This window comes from Meriones unguiculatus, chromosome 15 (assembly GCF_030254825.1).
Source record: "Meriones unguiculatus strain TT.TT164.6M chromosome 15, Bangor_MerUng_6.1, whole genome shotgun sequence".
NCBI lineage: Eukaryota > Metazoa > Chordata > Mammalia > Rodentia > Muridae > Meriones > Meriones unguiculatus.
Genome location: NC_083362.1, coordinates 60,564,451 through 60,582,388, shown reverse-complemented (window position 1 = coordinate 60,582,388; position 17,938 = coordinate 60,564,451). Strand labels below are relative to the sequence as shown.

Genomic DNA, 17,938 nt, shown 5'->3' with positions numbered 1-17,938 from the left:
ACAATGCATGCAATATTAATTAATGAAAAAAGAAGCCATGAATTTGAAGGAGGGAGGAAAGGGATGTATGGGAGGGGTTGGAGAAAGGAAAGGAATAAATATTGTAATTCTAATGTCAAAAAATAAAATGAGGACCATTTTCAAATTGCAAAGATGGTATAAAGGGCGGTGTATGTATATTTCACATTTCATTCTTCACTTTACAAAAGGATGGGATGGAGGATTGAAATGAACCCCCACCCCCTCTGTGTGTGTGTGTGTACGTGTGTGTGTATGTGTGTGTATGTGTATGTTTGTGTAGGTCAATACATACCTCATACCTGTGTGGAGGCCATAGCTCAATCTCATGTGTCCTTCATGCTGTCCACCATATTCTTGAAACAGGATCTCTCACTGTTAAGCAACTTGTCCATTAGGCCAGGGTAGCCGGCTAGAAGGCCGCAAGGATTCTTCTGTCCCTGCCTCCCAAGAACTGGTACTAGAACATGTGACACCATGCTGGGCTTCCACTCCCTTTCCTTTGCCTGTATCCTGAGGATCAAAACTCAGACCCTCCTGCTTGCCAGACGGCAAGGTGTCCACGTTACCCACTGAGCATCTCCTCATTTGTGGCTGCCATTTCTAAAAACCTAAACCTACCAGGAGACTCCACCTGTCTTGAAATGGAGGGGAAAAAAAGAGGGAGACAAACATTTAAAGAAAGGCTGATGAAAGACATTCCCAGGGCCATGCTGTGAGAGTGACATCATGGTGCTCACAATGGAAGCTAGTATTTCAGGGAACAGTGGAGGGGGGCCTAGAGAGCCTGGCCCTAAAGTAGTGACACAGACCTCAAGGGACTGTGTAGACTTGCTCTTGGGGTATCTAAAATGATACGTGTTGGCTCATGACCTATGATCACAGCATGTTCCATGCTGGTATAACTGCAGGAGAAGCTCCCACAACAGTGCAAGCTTCACTCATTCCCGTTTCTTCAGGTATCTTGAGGCTGTGAAGTGGAAGCCAAAGGAAATGCAAACCCAGGCTACCAGGATAGGGGCGTTTAGCTGGCAAAGCCAGCTTCAGGTAGGAACAGGGAATGGAACAGAGGAGCAGATGAATATTCCCTTCATTTTAAATTACAGACAAATGCCCTTTTCCTCACTCCTTTGTCTTCCCCAAGGAGAAATAGCAGTTGTGGGTCTCTGATTTCAGCCAGGGCTTTCTTAGAGCCACAGACAGGCAGGGGTAGTGAGGGGGGGAGGGGGGCTTAGCCTCTATCCCACCATTTCTCCCCCAGCCCTCTCTCTGAGGCTGCCTGCACTCTGTGTTTCACTTCCTGCCCTCCTTGTGAAAGCTCCCTGGCTCCCCTGTGCAGCTGCTCTGCAGCTGGTGGCCCTCCATTCACCTCCTTCCCGGCCCCCCATCACTTCCCCATTGAAGGGGGCTTGGGGAGAGTGGAAGGTGCTACATCAATATAAGACATTTCCTTCCTTTTCTCCTCAGCTGTGTAGCTCAGCTGTGTATCCTCTGGCACCCACAAAAGTCAAGCACCTGCTCTCCAGATGTTTGCACCTAGTATCCCGGCAAAGCTGCCAGTCCCGTAGAATGGAGACAGGTATTGAGTTGGGGGCAAAGTTCAGTGGAATTATTGGCTTGAAAAAGTTTCCTTCCCTCCATCTTGAGGAAGCCTGAAGCTAAACAATGAGATTCTTTGTTTTAGCATTATCTAGTTGAAGAATCCACAACTTCCCGTGGGCTCATTTTCTTTATGACCAGTAATATTTCTTTCTAGCTTAAAGAGAGCCAGACGTACATTCTGCAGAGCTCATACATATTCCTCTTCCTTTTTCCCCAAGGTCCGTTATTAGTATGGGAGGAAGTGCAGACGCCATAGAATGAACACTGTCTTTGAGGCCATATTAGTCTGTGTTCAAATCCACGTCTATAATGGCTATGAATGTCTTAACCTCTGTATCTCAATTCTGTCCTCTTTAAAACGAGACCGTAACACTGATCTGGATGAGTTTTTTGTGGAATAAACATAACACAGGTGCATACCTAATGTTGCTGTTACGTCAGAGGTCCCAGCAAGTCACACATGATGCTATTGTAATTAACTCGGACGACAGCAATAACCACGACAGCAAATCGTGCCGGGCACTAAGTATGGCAGTCTGCTTCTGATGGAAGACTGCTAATGTAAGTGTTGTCGCAGTGAGCCAGCTCCTGCTTTTGTTTGTCTGACTGCTATTATTGTTGTTATTTTGAGACAGTCTCACTATGTAACTCATGTCAGCCTTGACCTTCTTGTTTACTCTTGCTATCGTTGGACTGCACGTACGCATTACCACACCCAACTTTTTCTTTCTTCCTGCCCTTCCTTCTCTCTTCTTTTCCTCCATTCTTCTCTCTATCTCTCTCTCCTTTCCCTCCTGCCTTCCTTTCCTCTCTCAGTGGTACTATGGATTGGACCTAGGGCCACACACATTCTAGGCAAGTACTCTACAATTAGCCACATTCTTACCCCATTTTTTCCCACTTTTAATACATGTGGATTGAAATAGAAATGTATCGCTTTCTCCCTTCCCCTTTTTTCTCCCATGTCTACCACTCTCAGATTGATAGCCTCTTTTTCTTTGACTATTACAGCTACATTAATGTACACACACACACACACACACGTTTGCACAACTGTATAAATGTGACCAGATGAGTTTGCTTTTGTTATTTGTGTGCATATGGTTTCAGGGGGGAGGTCTCTCCTGGGAGAGGCTTATTCTATCCCAGTAGTCATTAGTTGTCTATAGTTCTTCATCCAGGAATGGAACCCTGTGAAAAATTTCCCTTCCATGTTAGCATGTCTACTGACATTGCTCCTATTCCAGTCTTGCATATACAGTCATTTCTTGGAAAGAGTCTTTCACAGCAGACTTTTTTTTTTTTTAAATTTTAAGCTTTAGTCAGGACCTCATTAAGCTTCACATGAGTCTGAAGTCCAGGCAGGTCTAGAAGTTATAATTCTTTTGTCTCAACCATCCAAATAGTCGAGATTATAGACTTGCACCACCATGCTTGGCTTGACAATCTTCTTTAGTCTGGAGGTTTTAAAGGCTTATTGTGCATTTGAATGGCCTGGGAACAGTGGTTAAAACTGCAGAATCCTATATCCAGTCATTGAATTGGGATTTGTTGGCTGGACCAGAAAATCAATGGTTTATTAAGCATCTTGAAGTCTGAGGTCAACTCTATCCTATGTTGGTAAGGTCCAAAGAAGGATATCACCTGGTACGCCCTGTATACAGAGCAGAAGTCCTGGCCTGTGTTTCTTTGTTCTTCCTTGGAGCAGCAGTCAGGTGGTACTTGCCTTACTGGAAGCAAGGGGGACCTAGAAGACCCAGCATTTAAAATAAAGTCAGGTCATTCTACTTTTGATTCTCAACAGATTATAGAATCCTTTCAATGGAAACCTAAAGAGTAGATTTGGGGTTATTTAAGAGGTTGGGAGGGAAGAAAGAAGGAAGGAAGGAAGGAAGAAAGAAAAAGGAAGAAAGAAAGAAAGAAGGAAGGAAGGAAGGAAAGAAGGAAAGAAGGAAGGAAAGAAAGAAAACAAAAAAACAGGAGTCAGGATCAGAAAGACAGGTTTGGCCATAGCCTGGAGTCCTGGTCATGCTCATGGGAGGTTGGGGGCATAGGAGGTGGGACACTAGCTGTGGTAGGGAGACAGGGAGAGGGCTGGGCTTCAGAGTCTCTGACATGTAGACAGAAGCTGAGAGATGTAGGTCATCATCCCAATGTTTTGGAACACCTAGACATTTCTGAGAAACCAGGGCTTTTTTTGAGAATAAGAATCAGAAAAAACATGGATATAGAAAACAATGAGATTGGGGGTGGGGAGGAAGGTCTAGGTTGTGTTAATCTTTACATTAATGAATGTATTTCTGAAGCTGCAGTGGATATGAACCCTGGATAGAAAAGGAGAGAAGCAAGAGCCCCTGTCAAGGAATATAGGGTGTGTGGAAAAAGTGAGGGTTTGGGACAGGCTCAGGTGGGACTCATGTGGGACCTGTCTGATGTGACTGACATTCTGGTTTCATGCTTTGCAAATGCTGTATAAGAAAAAACAAAAACAAAACAAAACAAAAAACTACCTTTCTAACTGTGGTGAGGGCTCAGTTACATAACATGGAAAGTGTCCACCAAGGTGCCTGCATATAGAAATTTTCCACAACTGTGAGATTCCCTCTGGGGAATCAGCATCACAGACAAAGCGTAGCCTTAGTATCCCTCCCAAGGACAAGATTGCCTTTGTACCCAATTTTCAGTGGCAATTCAGCACAGTTTAACCAACTCACTAAAAACCATCCAGCCCAGCGAGCTGCATCATTTGTTAGATCTCCAAGTTCTCAGTAGGGCTTATCTAGAACTTAGGTCCAGTGATCTTGGGTCCTGTCATGTGAGGATCAAAACAGCCAGACTTCTGTCTTGCTGAAGGACAGATCCAGGATAGGCAAACATTTTGATTTATTTTGTTTTAATTTTTTTTATTAGAAAAGATAGCAATACTTGAAGAGAAAATACAGGGAAGTTCAGGTTCTGAATGAGCTGGAGGAAGCATCCTTTCCCTCCTTTGCTGAGGGCAAAATCTGGCTGGAATGTATGGGGTGGTTACTTGGCCTTGAAGCAATAGCAGGAAGATTGGGAGACAAGGTTCAATTAATTTCTTCCCAATCTTTCTGGACTTCAGTGCAGCCCTGACCCAGGACAGAGAGACATAGACAGAAGGCCAGGAGAAGCAGTCTAGCTATGGTCTGGGCAAAGAAGGGTTAGTGTACGTGTCTGTGTATCCCAAATCATCTGATGGTACTGCAGTGACCAGAACCTTTAGGAGCTGAAATTACAGAAGAAAGAAAACCTTTCTTTGCTGTGGTGGGAGGAGCTGTGGTTCCAGGGCATGGGTGAGGTGGGGTGGGGGATTGGATTCCTGTATTTTATTCTTTTTCTGTTTTCCCATGTGTTGGCTTGGGGTCAGCCACAACTGTGGGAAATGAGCAGTAATGTACCGCAACTGTAGCTTCAGCTTTCCAGCTAGAGGGCTAGGAAGGTGTGCTCCAGGGAACAAGAAAGTATTTCAGAGATGGTGGAGAGGGAGTAGCTTTTGGAAATGACCCCTCACAGTGGTTAGGATCACTGTGACGATAGCCCGGGAGGTGTGCTCTTATGAATTTAAATTTTATTCATTTTTATGATGTTTTGCATCACATACATGCAGGGCCTATGGAGGGCAGAAAAGGCTGTTGGATCTAACAGATGGTTGTGAGTTGTCATATGGGCAATGGAAGCTGAACCAAGGTCCTTTGCAAGAACAGCCAGTGCTTTTAACTGCCGAGCCACCTCTCAATTCCCAATTCCTTTTTTTTAAACAGTAGATTTTCTTTTTAACACAGTAGGTTTGCTGACCCCAGCAGCATTACAAACACATGGCACACATTGTATATAAAAGTATGATAGCTATGATATCAGTAGCCATAGGAAAAATTTCAGTCTGCTGTGATTTCTTGACTGCCTCAGGTGGCAAGAGGCAAGAGGGTAGAGGGCATCCCCCTCCAGGCCCCCTCATTGCAGAGGAGTTGTGGGCTGACCCCTCCCTTGCTCATATCCTCAGGGCCAGCTCATCTAACCCTCTCCACCAGGGCCAACTCTCCAGAGTTCTGCATCTGGTGAGAGGTGGGGCCAGTTCTGCATAGCCCCCATATATCCATGTGGTCCCTGGCGGCTGCTCTGACCAGGGACGTTCTCGTGTTCTAGTGGTGAAATGAATCAAGTGAAGATGTGTGGACAGAGGGACATACTGTGGGACACGCTGTGACACACCACAGCTTTCACAGCGAGATGTTGCCTATGCTTTTGGTTGTTGTTTGTTTGTTTGTTGGTGTACTTTATTTCTTGGGGGAGGTTGCAAGGGTGAAGGGGAAATATGAGGGGGTCAGGATATGAATGGGACTGGAGTACATGATGTGAAACTCACAAAGAATCAATAAAAAGTTTAAAAAATGCAATAGAAGAAGGGTCTGTGATAGTCATCAAAATATCCTCTCTGTTTCTTTCTCTTCTCTCCTGATCTTCCAGTTTTTCTTCTAGCATTATGTCCTCTTTGTCTAAAGTTTTTCTTCTATCAAACTTTAAGAGTAGTTCTGAGCAAAAAGAAAAAAAATGTTTTCTTTGGAAAGTTTGCATTCATTTTCAGTTCTCTATTTCCCTTGGCTATAGAATTCTATATATACATGAGTTTTGCTTTCAACACTTAAAAAAAAAAAAAGGTTGCTCTAGATTCTTTTGTTTGCTTAAATGCTGATAGGAATTCATGGCCTCCAGATCATTAGGACCATCATTTCACAAGGGCCCCTTCTCTTGTTGCTTTTGACGGATTTCCATCTTTAGTTTTTATCACTCTGTCTTAAGATAGGTCTGGGGGTTTATTAGTTTGGATTCATCTGGATTGATGTTTACCTATCAGGGAAATAGGAAATGTGAAGGAGAAAAAAAGAACAAAACGCCTCACTCGACCAAATTATAACAATAAACAAACAAACAAACAAAAAAAGGAAATCTAGAAAAGAAAAATCAATAGTGGAATGAAGATGCCATAAAAAAAATTACAACACAAGGCTGGTTTCATACAAAGGATCAGACATGGATGATAGAAGAAAAAAATATCTGTGAAAAAGAGGACAGAAAGCAGAGACACATGGGTTGTTGGGGTGTGCTGGATAGTGTCATGCCAGCTTGGCACAAGTTAAAGTCATCTGAGAGGAGGGCACCTCAATTAAGAAAATGACTCCATAGAACTGGGCTATAGGCAGGCCTGCAAAGCACTTTCTTAGTAACTGGTGGGGGAGGCTCAGCCCATGCGTGGGGTGCCGTCCCTGGGCCGTGGGTTCTGGATTCTGTGAGAAACAGGCTGAGCAAACCAGTCAACAGAACCCCGGCAAGGCCTCTGCCTCAGAACCTGCTTCTAGGTGCTTGCCCTGTTTCAGTTCCTGTCCTGACTTCCTTCTATGACGAACAGTGATCCGGAAGTGTAAGCCTCCCCAAATTGCTTTTTGGTCATGGTGTTTCATCACGGCAATAGAAACCCTAACTAAGATACGGGGTTATCAGAAGGAGCAGGTATGAAAAATTTCCCAATGTGATAAAAACCTACAGATTAGGAAAGGTTGTAGCCCTGAGGAAAGAGTCAATTCATGTCTTCACAGAATCCTTATTTACCCAACACATATTAATTCTAGTCGGAGAAGAACAGTAACAAGCAGATCAACGACTAAGGGGTGTGTAAAACAATAAACATTATGGAGGTGGTGAGGGCAGGGATGTAAGGTGGAGTGGCCGATGTGAGAGGATGAGGTGTGTCATAGGATGAGATGTGTCACATGTCTGGCTGGGTGACATGTGAAGAGAGAGTCCTGAAGAAAGAACAGAGGGGGTCTGGACAGAAATTCAAGACATGAGAGTTCAGGGAAAAGCAAATGGAGTTGGAGAGGCCCTGAGGCATGGTCCTGCCTGAATGGTGTTTTATTTTATTTTATTTTTATTTTTATTTTTTTAATCTTAAGGGCCTGAGCGTGACAGCGACAAGCAGGGTCTAGGTAGGAGAAAATGTACCCAAGGAGGCCAAGGTACAGACCCTATGAAGATACCACCTAAAGAAAGGAGGGCGGGACTTTGGAGGAACAATCAGGGGGAAGAAGACCCGGTAATGAACAACCCCAGGGAGCAGCCAGTGTTGCTAGAGCCGAGGGGAGAAAGCCTGAGGGACGGGGCTGAGTGAGCCGAGAGCTGAGTGAGGAAGGGGATACCCCGGGTGAACGCTGCAACAGGGAAGGTTGGATTACTGCAGGAACCACCTAGAAACAGAGAGCTAATCAGAGAGAAGGTCTGCGCTTTTCTCCTATTTAAATGCCTTGAGCTCGCCAAATGCAACCACATCCCAGCTGTGGGTTCTGTCTTCAAAGACACCCTGAGATTTTTTCGGGTTCTGTTAAGGCAGTTTGTCTATCCACACAGTGATATTCAAGGGAACAACATTCTCACCTTTAAGTGTTTTTTTTTTTTTTTTTTTAAACACGTGGCAAGTTGAAAAATAAAATTGTGTTTACCCTTTCAGTGTTAGGTGTGTTTGGAAAGCACGTGCGGGAATCCCACGTGAGGCACGGGACACGCAAAAGCAGAGGTTATCTCCGAGTGCTCAGTGAGCTGAGCCAATGCGCTCCAAGGGAATGTGTGAAGATTTGTTATTTATTCTTGCAGCTCACTACAAGGGAAGACATCTATGGGTTTGAAGTTCCCGCACCGTCATGAGTTCCACAAATGATGGTGTGGGACTCGGTTAGATTTGGAAATAAAGGCCCCCTCAAACGGGATCCTCAGGTAAAGGCTTGGTTCCTAGCCACCCCAGTGCAGGGGAGAGATGCTGTGGTCCTAAGGGCACTGACCTCATCAGGGGATGAATCACTGATGGGTTCATAGCTGAACAGGCTGTTAGGGAGATGGGAAACGGGTGGAGAAATTGGGTCACTGGGGAATGCCTGTGAAGGGTCTGTTTCTACCTCTATCTCTCTGCCTCTTGTTGCCACAAGGTCCCGTTGCAAGCTCCCACTGTGCTATCCCAGTTTACTACATAAGGGCCCAGAATTCTGGAGTCAAATGACCATGGTGGCAACCTCTGAAACCATGATCCGAAATAATTCTGTCCTTTGAATATTTCTCACTTATTCTGTTATAGCCACTGAAAGGCCACCAAGATTGGCTCTGCACTTCAACCTCAGAGTGACCAAGTGAAGAGAATGAGCTCTGAGTCTGTTTATGTCTAATCAGCCAGAACAATCTCACTGCAGGAACCAAAGCTGAGATTTCCATTTCGGTTTACCCTATAGTTTTCAGTGCTCTCTAAAGACCTCTAAACCCCAGCTACTTCACCTGTAATGTGGGGTAGGAATTATCCTATTGGGTAGTTGTCAGGCATAAACAAAGGTCCTTCATATGTGTTTTTAAAACAAGAATATGTGACAACCATGCAGGATCTCTTTAGGGATGGAGAGGAAATCACAGGGAGACTCAGGAGGTGCTTTCTTCTCTCACTTTATTTCCCTTCTAGTATTAACTGTGGCTATATCACATATTACATCATTTGTGCCATAAAAAGTTCATAGTGATCTCAGAAAACACAAGGACTCCTAAAACAACCTCAACGCTATTATTAGTTAAAATTTAAATTTAAGTTCTTAATATTATCCAATATCCAGTTAATGTTTAAATCTATATTCTAGGGTTTTCTTATTTAATCAGAATTTCAGCTACATCTATGCACTGGCATTGATTATGGAGACAATTTCTTTCTCATAATTTTAAAATTTGAAATATTATATACTCACAAATATTACAGTGTATCATCACTATATTTTATATAATAAAAGTAATTATATTATTTATAATTATAAATATATAATATTTAATATATTATATAAAATAGTATATAATATAAAATCTATATATGTATATATATACATATGTAGATATCATTTGCATCACATGTATCATATATAAAATGATGATATATATCATATGTTTATGATATATCTAAATATATACATGTATATCATATATATACATAAACCTCATATCTATATTACATAAATTATATATATATATATATATATATATATATATATATATATATATGAGCTGCTGTTGTAGTTTGAATGAGAATATTCACCATAGGTTCTGGATTTGATCAGTTGGTCCCCAGTTGGCAGCACTAGTTGGAGATATTTAGGAGGTGTGGCTTTGTTGGAGGAAGTTTTGAGAGTTTAAGACTGGCTCCATTTCCAGTTCCCTCTTTCTGCCTTGTGCTTGTGGTTTAACAGATGAGCTTTCAGCTTGCTGCTCCAGTTGCCATGCCTACCTGATGACACACTTCTCTACTATGATGGTGATGGACACCTATCCCTCTGGAAGCATAAGCCTTGGTCATGGCATTTTATCACAACAACAGAAAAGTAACTAATACAAGTGCTTTGTACTTATTACCCCAAATTTCCCAACAGTGACAATGCATGTAACAAAATTCCATTATCAAAACCAAGAAACTGACATAGACATAACACCTCATTCAGATTTGACCTCATTGGCATGCACTTCTCTTTCTAGGTCTTTGTGTTTAACTCTACGTGACTATATTCTATGTATAATTCATCGGGCCTCTGGCTTAGACCACAGACAGAACTCTTGTCACCACAACGGAATCCTCCCCCATTAACCACCCCCTCCTTTTTCCATCCAGCCCCTAAGAGCCACCGATCCATTCCATATCTCTACAGTTTTATTTTTAGAAAATGTTACATAAACAGAATCATAAAACATGGAGCCTGTTGGTGTCTCTGTGTTTCAAATTATGCTTTAAAGAATTCTTTACATGATAGAGAACTTGTAACAAACTGTTTTGGAAGATCAAGTTCCAGCCTACCAAACAGATGTTCATATGTGTGGGTGTTCATCCATTCAACACATATTTGTGAAGATCTGAGATGTGTTTGTAGCACAATGACAGATAAGAAAATAATTGTTTTCTTGTGACTGTGGCTGTGCTTTGTGTCTGGCTGGTTGGGTTGTCAGTGCAGTGTCTACAAGCCATAAAAGCATTAGTTCTCTCAGGAAGGGGATGTTAGGCTTGGCCTGGGTTTCAGTCCCTGCTCCCTTTTCATCTCATGTCTGGGATCATCTGACTCCACCCATGTAATCAGTCTGTCTCAGTTTATTCATAATCCTCCAACAAAATACCATAAAGTGGGTGGCTTGTAAGCAGAAATTTATTTCCCACAGGTCTGGAGACTACAGGGTCAAAGATCAAGGCACCGGCATATTTAGTGTCTGGCGAGAGCTCGCTTTTTTGCCTTATCGTTGTTCTGCATGGTACAAGTGTCTAGCTAGCTCTCCGGGACTCATTGATGAGGATGACAGTCCCAGGAGTGAAGACTCTAGCCTTCCTACCCACTCATCCAGAGGCTCCACTCAGCTCCTAGGACAATCAGTTTTTGCATGAAAAACTCAGCATATGAATCTCTGGGGGCATAAACATTGAGCCAATTGAGGCCCCCCGGGCTTTTGAACCAAGATCTTGATGGGAAGCAGGAATGATGTCAGCCTGCTTTAGAATTTGGCACCTGAAAGGCCGTCCTCCCCTTGCTGGGACTTTGTGCCTGTGTCTGTTTACCAAGTCTCTTCAGTGCAGCCAGCATTTACCCGGTGCTCCATTACTGTAACTAGGTCCCTCATGTCTGGTCACAGTTAGTGACTGCTTTGTGTCTAAGAACTTCTGGGATTAAATTTATCCTAAACTTAGTCTACAGGGATGGTGAGGCTACTCGGGTACTTGCCAGCTTTCTAGCCAACTGTATCTAACTTTTATCCTCTCCAGAAATCTGATCCCCATTTTCCAACCTCCAATTGGCTGTCAACTTCCTAACCTCTCTCCTTGTATAGGTGCTTTTTTCTGATTTTTCCCTTGCCTATTTATTTATTTATTTATTTTCTTGTCGGTTTAGCCTCAGTTTACAGCCATTTCTTTACCTATCTTTGGGAGAGTCCACCTTCCTCTTTTGGGTTCTCAAGCCTGTCCTGTGCCACACCGCTGGATCACGGTATGGTTATTCCATTCTTTATACAAAATATCTCTTTCTTGAGCTAAACTCTCAATAGTTTAAATAATTTATTTTCTAATTATAAATAACGTAATAGAGAAAAGAGAGTCAGAGTATGTCTTGATGGAGTAAACACTATCTGGGAGTGGGTTTGAAAGACTCAGGTTTTGGTCTTAACTTGTCATCATGTATCATATTGGCATATCTTTGGATTGTACTGTTACATTGTTTGATTTTTTTTTTTTTTTGGATATGACCTTTATTGAGCTTATCCAACAGAGTAGAAATAATGTCTGTACAAAACCAAATGTTTCTTACTAAAACTTCTGCATCACAATTAAAATCCAAACAGTTTTTTAAAAAAAACCGTCAACTCAATCAAAAACCCCACTACTTCAGAATCAATAGCTTCTTTGAAGCCACAGTAACACTTAAATATGGTTAAGACTCAAATGCAGAAATTTGGTTGGCTGGAAGGCTAATTAAGCCTCCAACTTGCTCAAATAGAATTACAATAAGGCAAAATTGTGTTTTTCACAGAGATACAGTCCACCGGAATCACCAACACTGGACAGCTGTTAAGAATATTTAGCGTACTGAGATAATAAGAAATCCAGGCATCGTTAGACAGTCTTCTGTTGTCCTTTCTTCCCAATCAGAGATTTGTGGGTATGTGGGATGACACCATCACCAGCAATTGTAGCTTTGATCAGAGAGTCCAACTCTTCATCTCCACGAATAGCAAGTTGCAAATGATGAGGGGTAATACGCTTTACCTTTAAGTCTTTCGATGCATTTCCTGCCAATTCAAGTGCCTCTGAGGTGAGGTACTCCAGGATGGCTGCGCTGTAGACAGCGGCTGTCTGTCGTGCCCACACGTGCATGGCTGTTTGTCCTAGATTTCAGGGGTCGATGAATACGGCCCACAGGGAACTGCAAGCCGGCTCGCTGCGGGCTGGATACCGCCTTTGTCTTGGCCTTTCTGTAGTCCTTTTCAGCCTCACCTCCAGCCATCTCGGACTGTGCTAAAGCTCGGATAAGCGAGGAACAGACCAGGCAGACGCCCAGCGAGATACGGCGCCCACTCCTCCGTCTTACCGCAATTCAAACTGCCACAGTGTTTGATCTTAAACATGCCCTTTCAGTTTCATTTAAAACAAAAATCATTAAATGAATTCTGGCTTGAGATTAAAACAGTATTTCCAACAATTTCTGAAATTGCCCTTAATATATTTCTGTAATCTGTGACTCATGTTTATACTGAGTGCCATTGTCTTTGCGACTATAAAAATCGCAATCCCAGCCAACTCTGAGAAACTTATTGGAGCATAAAATATATAGCTCTAAGAAAACATGGGACATGGAAGAAAAAATGAGAACTAATAGAGATGTGGACAGGGGTAAGGAGCAAAAATGAGTAATAGAGGGGCTGGACCTAATCCAGTACATCGTATGTATAGAGGAGACGTCATAATAAAACCACTAGGTGTGATTAATATATTACACAGATATTCGTTCTCCCAATTCCTTATCTCTTCCCTGTAAGGACAGGATAGCTCATGCTCACCACTCTATTCCTCATGCTTGCCGGGTGCATGGAATAGTTAATATTTATTTAGGGAATTGGTGGATAGCATTCATCGTAACTATCCATTTGTTCTTTCTTCTTCTTCTTCTTCTTCTTCTTCTTCTTCTTCTTCTTCTTCTTCTTCTTCTTCTTGTTTTGAGACAGGGTTTTTCTGTGTAGCCTTGGCTGTCCTGGACTCACTTTGTAGACCAGGCTGGCCTGGAACTCACAGAGATCCTCCTGCCTCTGCTTCCCCAAGTGCTGGGATTACAGGCATGCACCACCTCGCCCATCTTTCTTCAGTTTTTAAAGTTAATTTATCACCTCACAGACAAATGCTGCTTTTATTTGAAAGAATTAGAAACAATTGTTAGTGTCGAAGTTTGAATGTTGTATCTGGAGGTGTAACAGGATGATGGAGTCATCGCTCTAATGGGAACAGAGGGCAGGACCCAGTCACAGGCAGGATAGGGATTCAGACAAACCTGTCTTCTTGGCCCCCATTTAGGCTCATCGCTTCCACATCTCTTTTTGTGTTGGTCTTACTCTCTCTAACAGAGGATAGATTTCTCCTCCTTCACTTTTTTTTCCCCCAGGGTTCATAGGCCTTCTGTTCCATTCTGTAAAGGCAAACAAACAAACAAACAAACAAACACAAGACAGCAAAGCAAAACAAAAAACCCCGTTCCTTCCTTGATGGCACAGAATATCAAGAGATATTCTTGAGCCTGCTGTAAAAAGAAACAAATGTTACATTACCAAGGATGTCGGTGACATTTGCTGTCCTTATTTTGTCACAATATAGTCTTGTTACTAATAAGGTGGGACTTAACCAAGTGATAGTTGTTGCCTGCTGGAGGAAAGCTGTGCTCCTAGGGTGTCAAAAGCCAGCTTCAGTGCAGAGAAAACCCAACTGCAGACATAGTGGATGATTCTTTAGAGCAGCAGTTCTCAACCTGTAGCTCATGATCCCTTTGGAAGTCAAACATCAGATATTTTGCATATCAGATATTTATATTACAATTCATAACAGTAGCAAAATTATAGTTACAAAGTAGCAACAAAAATAATATTATGGCTGGGGGTCATCACAGCATGAGAACTGTATTAGAAGGGTCACAGCTTTAGAAGTTTGAGAATCACTGCTCTAGAGAAAGTGATGCTTTTTACTGAGAGATTTTTTTGGATGTCCATTCACCATTCTGGAGACAGTGTGGTTTTGGGTAGGTAAGGGTAGGTAGGCTTTGAGAAGTTATGGGTTTGTTAACCAGAATGAAATCAGAAGACTATCAGCCAAGTACAAGGAGTCCTAATCACCTAGAAAAGTCCGTTTTATACTTCAGGAATACCCGATGCTATAGTATTATAGTACAGTATATTAAAAGTATGGTATGATAGTAGCATCATAAACTCTAATTTAATATGGAAAGTAGAATTGTATGCTGAAATTTTTATGACCGCCTGATTTTCAGTATTTTATCCAGGTGATTTTTCAAGATAGTAGAGCAATCATGCAATTTTCTTTAATTGCCTAAATGTTATAGTTCAGCATTATAAATAAGAAGTTTTACAATAGGTTGTTTCTCATATGTTATGTGCTGATTTTTATTTTGATGGGAGAAGATGACTGTATGTTGACATCTACTTGATGTATGGTCAAAAGTGTTCATAAGGAATGTCATTCCATCATTAGACCATGTATTCTGGATCAGTCTCTTCCTATGTCTATGGGGCCACTGCGTGCAGTCTGCTGGATTTCCTTCTTTTATGAGGCAAACAGCTGTGACTGCTTCATTCACTTTTGTGTCCTCACTGTCCAGCAACGATAATGGATAATTTTAATTCAGGGCATAGTACGTATTGGATACTTTATGTAGTGGTTTGAATGCAAAGTGTTCCTCACAGGCTGAAGTGTTTGTACAATTGCCGCCCCCTTCCCCCCCCCCCCCGCCGCCGGGTAATAATGCTATTTGGGAAGGTTGTGGAACCTTTAGGGGGTAGAGCTTTGCTGGAGGACGTGGGCCACTAGGGATGACTCTAGATGTGTTACAGCTTGGCTTCACTTCCTGTTCATTCTCTCTTTCCTGAATGTGGGTGCAATCTCAACCAGCCAGCCTTCTGCTCCTGGCACCATGCTTTCCCTGCCTTCTGTCATATCTTTCCTACCAAGATGGACTGGGTTTCTCTGGTGCTGTAACCCCAAAATACTCCTTCTCCCTTAAGCTGATCTTATCAGGGTATTTTAGTCACAGCGACAGAAAGGTAACTAAGATAATGTGTTTAAACACTAATGTGTTTTGTTTAACCAACACTCCCCAATGAGGCCGTGTTCGTGTGTGGGTTTTTGGTGTCCTCCACTGTGCTGGCTAGCTTCATGTCAACTTGAAGCAAGCTAGTGATTTGGAAGAAGTGAGAAAATGCCTTTGCATTTCTCAGTCGAGAAAATGCCTCTGCCAGATTGGCCTGTGGCGAATTGGATGCCACTCCTGGGCTGGTGGTCCTGGGTGCTGAAAGAAGGCAGACTGAAGTAGCCATGAGGAACAAGACAGTAAGCAGCACCCATCCATGACCTCTGCATCGGCTCCTGCCTCCAGATCATTTTCTGTTTGAGTTCTTGCTCTGACTAGTTTTCACGATGATGGACTATGTAGAACTCTAAGCTGAAATAAACCCCTTTCCCCCCAGATTGTTTATGCTCATGGTGCCTCATTACAGCCATAGAAACCCTAACTATGACACCCACTGTGTATCTGGTGGGTTATAAAGCTGAACTTGAACTATATTGTGTAGGCAGCTGACATAGCACTGGTAAAAGCACAGGGAGCCAGTATTTGTTGACTAGATGGAGGAGAGGATGAAGTGAACTGATACGGTGTGTCATATCTGTAAACGCAGTGTTTGTGGTTCTGGGTTCCCACCTCCTAAGCTTCTCAGGAGTCATTTTTCTCTTGCTCTGTATCTATTTATTCATCTTCTTCTGCCATCATCCTCCTTTTGGGGAACATCTTATTTTTCCTATGGAATATCCATCCTGAGATCAGATCAGGACTCATCTCTGACTCATATTAAATGTCTATAGAAATAGAGTCAAAGGTGGGTTTTTAGATACCTTTTGTTTTACTATGATTTCAGATATGCAGCAAAATAGCAAAGATACTACAAAAAGTTCCTCATATAACATAGCTTTCCTATGGTTCGCATATTCTCAAAGTAAACATTTCATAGCTGACTTCATATCAATCCAGTATGAACAAATTCTACAATTGATTTCAATTTTTCCCCCATGCCCTCATCCCCATGCCCCATGTCCACTCCTTTTGGAAGCATACACAGTTACTTGTGATATTTTCTTAGGCCCTTCTTGGCTGTAACAATTCTCAGTCCTTCCTTGTTTTGTTTTTATTCTCTAGACAGGGTCACAAAAATGTAGCCAAGAATAGCCTTGAACTTGTAATCCTTCTGCCTCTACCTCTCGAGTGTTTAGCATTTCAAGTGTGTCCCTATGCCCTTACCTCTGGCTCTTTCTTTGGTTTTGATGATGGTGACAGTTTTGAAGAATACTGATGGGATTTTGTAGGACGTCCCACTGCTGGAATCCAGATTCTGTTATTGCCGTGTGAAGCTTCTTGGTCTTTGGGTTCTCAGAAGACTCCATAGCTAAAGTGCCATTCTTAATATGCTGTATCCACAACATGCACCAGCATCCTGATTTAACCATGAGGATGTTGATGCTGATCCCCTTGGCCAATGGGCTGTTTTCAATGTTCAGTTACTTTTAAGTTTCTTCCTTTCTTGACATCTTTGTGTGCAAGTCATTAAACACAGCATACACTTAAGGCTGAGAGCTACCTCTTACTCTCTGAGAAAGGAGTAACCTGTATAAATTATTTGGAATTTTTGTGTATAAGAGGTTTCTCTACTTTCTCCCATTTATGTGTTCCATCATTCTTTTAAGCCAGTGTGAATTAATGGATCGTTATTCCTTATTTTTATAGTATTTTTACCAATTATTTGAGAATTTCGTGTGAAGTATTTTGATTATATTTATCCCCTGCCTCTCCCCCAACTGCCCCAAGCTCTATCCACTGCTCCCCTCCACTTTGAGTACTCTTTAGAGACTATCTCACAGCAGATGTCTTCTGACTCTATAAGTTTTCTGCCTCCTATTCCACTGTGTTCTCTGTGGTTTGAGTAAGAATGGCCCCCATAGGCTCATATATTTAAATGCTTAGGCAGTGGCGCTATTTGAAAGGATTAGGAGTTATGGCCTTGTTGGAGTAGGTGTGTTTTTCCTGGGTATAGGTATAGCCTTGTTGGAGAAGGTGTGTCACGGGGGGGGTGGGGAGGGCTATGAGGTTTTGAAAGCCTATGCCAGCCAGCCAGGCCCAGTGTCTCTCTTCCTTCTGACTGATAATATTTAGAAATCTCAGCTACCCCTTCAGCACCGTGTCTGCCTGTGTGCCACCGTGCTCTCTGCCATGAGGATAATGGACTAAACCTCTGGAACTGTAAGCAAGCCCTAACTGAATGCTTTCCTTTATGAGAGTTGTGGTCACAGCAATAGAACACTGACTAAGACGTTCTCTGGGCTGTACGTCTAGAGGTTGTGCTGTCACTGTATTATTTGGGGACAGGCAGTTCATTCTCAGTTGTTCTTTGTATTTTAAATGGTTGTGGCTTTCTATAATGATCTGTG

General features: G+C 42.4%; 1 pseudogene; it reads right to left on the bottom strand.

The window, feature by feature from the left end:
• Positions 1-11,937: 11,937 nt before the first annotated feature.
• Positions 11,938-12,689, bottom strand: LOC110566419 (histone H2A.Z-like; annotated as a pseudogene).
• Positions 12,690-17,938: the final 5,249 nt, after the last annotated feature.